Raw genomic sequence first — 3,240 nt, forward strand, 5'->3', positions numbered from 1 at the left:
CGTTGATGAAAGGAAGCACACATACAAAATTCCAGAGAGCTCAGCGCTGCAGCGGTGGAGAAGTAGCGCCGCAGCGCTGCGCGACTTTTCAAAAAAAATAAAGGACAAAAAAAATTTGCATTGCACCAAAGTATCACCAGAATATTTAAATATATACTTACTCGCTCTTACTCTATTTAATAAAGACACGCGAGCCCCATTAACGTCATTTTTTTTCAAAATTCACTTTTACTTCGTCTCCTCCACTTAGATTAGCCATATAATGCTCCTTCATGACTAATTCCAATAGCATATAAAATATTAATATTTTAAAATTATTTTATTAAAAAAATATTATTTTATTCTAAAATCCTCCACTTGTCTTCTCAGGTTTCAAAGTGTCTCACTTTACCCCAGTCCACTTCTAAATCACTTTTTAACTCACTAATTCATCTTCGATAAAAATATTATTATTTAATTATTATTTTCTTGTGTGTGAAATATTTTATTTCAAAATATTCTTTCACCCATCGCCACTCTTTGGCGCTTACATTTACATCAATTGACCCTTTGTCCTATCAATTAGGTCTTATTGGCTTGTATATGAGAATATGGGGTGTTACAGAACTAGGAAAAATAGTAAACATAAATGTTATAGATTTTTCTCTTAGCTTTCTAATGGTCTAATAATCATCTCATTTAGATCTCTGTAGAGAGAGTAATGGTCAAAATATCGAGACATGTGCATCAAAAGTCTATATCTTAAAATTAGTCTCCTTTTTCCATTAAAATGCGTCCATCATTAAACACTTAAAAAAGCATGAATAAATTAATAACAATCTTTCTTAATCATATTAACCCCAAATTAAGCATAATATTAACTAAGATTAAATTGAATCATCTAAATTACTTAATTTAAAATAATATCAATAAAACCTATTAATTTTCATATATTAATATAAAAACTAAGCTAAATTACTATCAAAATTAAGCTCAAACAACTCTATATCATAGAGTTATCAATATGACCGTTGGAGCCTTGAATGAAGAAAACAACAGCTATTTTCACATTTAATGAACCTGTAACACCTTGTACCCTCGTATAAGAGCCAATATGATCTCATCAATGAGACGGAGGGTTGATGGATGTAAATTTAACTGCGAAAGAGCAGTGATAAGTGAAAGAAATATTTTGAAATAAAATATTTCATATGCGAGGACATGATAATTAAATAATAATATTTTATCAAGAACAAATTAGCAAGATAAAAAGGCAATTCAAAAGTGAATAGGGACAAGTCATACATTTGGCAACCTGAGGAGTTAAGTGAAGGATTTTAGAATAAAATATATTTTATTAATAAAATAATATTAAAATATTAATATTTTATTTGTAATTGAAATTAGTCATGAAGAAAGAGTATATGACCAATCTAAGTGGGAGAGAAGAAGTAAGAATAAATTTCGAAGAAAAACGACATAAGCGGGGCCCACGTGCCTTTATTAATAAAAGGATGAGCGGGTAAATATATATTTAAATATTATGGTGATATTTTGGTGAAGTGCAAATTTGATATTTTATTTGTACACATGTAAAGGAAGAAAAATAGAAGGGAATTGGAATTTTTAAAAAAAATGAAAGATCAAATTGCAAGAATGAAAAGTTTGATGGGACAAATGGTAAATAAGGAAAAGTTGATGACTTATGTGCAATTATAATATTTGAAGCTAAGTGGACATTAACTAACTAAAGGAAGTAAGATTATGTTAAATAATAAGATGTGCATGTAAAATTCACTATCACATGAAAATGATGACATGCAAAAAGGAGGATGTTAGTTGGGAACATGTAGGGCCCCCATCATGTGAAGTAAAAAGGAAAAATAAGCTTAAACTTGTTTGCATGAAAAGGGATTGATGCATTAAATGGCCAAATGAGGAAAGGGAGACATAGATACATGTGTCTTGAATGGTTTGAAGAATGACTTAATAAAATGTAAAATAAAGTTTGGGTATGAAAGGTGATTGGAGGAATAAGGTAGTGAATGAAATAAAAAATAGAAGGAAGATTAAATTTACAAATAAATAATAGTTTTAAATGCTTCCCTTTAACCGTCATTCTTGCAAATGTTAAAAAAATTGAAACAAACTATAAAAATCATTAAATTGCAACAATTAAGAGTAATTCTTGATCATGTGTTCAATAAAAGATGCCATTATAAAGTATTCATTTCAAAAATTGCATACTAATCTAAAAGTATCGATACTTTTCTCAAATGTATAGATAGATTTTCAACAGAATGCTCATTGATCTAAAAGTATCGATACATAGTGTCATGTATCGATACATATTTAAGAAGATTATAGAGATCCCTATAGGTAAGTTCAAATATATCGATACATGAATAAATGTATCAATACAACTCAGTGGGAATTCAAAACAAAAGGCAACGTATCGATACATTCATATTGTATCGATATAAAATGACCGTTGAAGCATTGGATAAAGAGAAAAACAGCTAATTCACATTAAATGCTCTCTTAACTACCCTTGAAGCTTCAACAACTATAAATATAAGCTTCCTAAGAATTGATGAAGGTTAGAAGACTTGAAAACACAACTCAAGAAAGTAGAAGTAGCCAAGATACATTCCAAACCTATTGTACTCTTCTTAAATACAAAATGTCTTCTAGTCAATCATTTATTAGGCTTCCATTCTTTTCTTCAAGTATTGAACCAAATTCTTCACTCAGCCTTTAAGAGGCACTCTTGTTGTACCTACATTTCTCTCATTGTATTTTGCTCAAGTGGTTATTCCTTAACCAATAGAAATGGTAAAATTGTTGTGCTTTAACTATAAAAGGCATTGTATTGTATGGTTATGCTTGATCCACAAAAGGCATTGTATTGAGCTTTTTGATTAAATAGTAGATTTTAAACTCTTTATTGAATCTAAGGGAGAAGACGTAGGGAAGGAGGCCAAACCTCTATAAAATAATTGTGTTAATTTCTCTATTATTCATTTTACATGAAAATTTAATTCTCTTTCATTGATCTAAAAGCCAATTAGTTTGTTCTCTTTTTAAACTCAGCTTGTGAATTAAAAAAAAAAGATTTTGTTCAAAAAGAAATTTTTTTTAAATTCTAAAAATAGTCCAATTCACCCCCTCTTGGACCTAATCATCTTAAGCTATTTAAGCTAATAATCGTTATCCAAGCGAGGGCTGTCAGTTAAAATTCTACTACGCAAGTATACATAT

The sequence above is a fragment of the Theobroma umbraticum genome, unplaced genomic scaffold, assembly GCF_002168275.2.
Source record: "Theobroma umbraticum cultivar Fairchild unplaced genomic scaffold, ASM216827v3 scaffold_51.0, whole genome shotgun sequence".
NCBI lineage: Eukaryota > Viridiplantae > Streptophyta > Magnoliopsida > Malvales > Malvaceae > Theobroma > Theobroma umbraticum.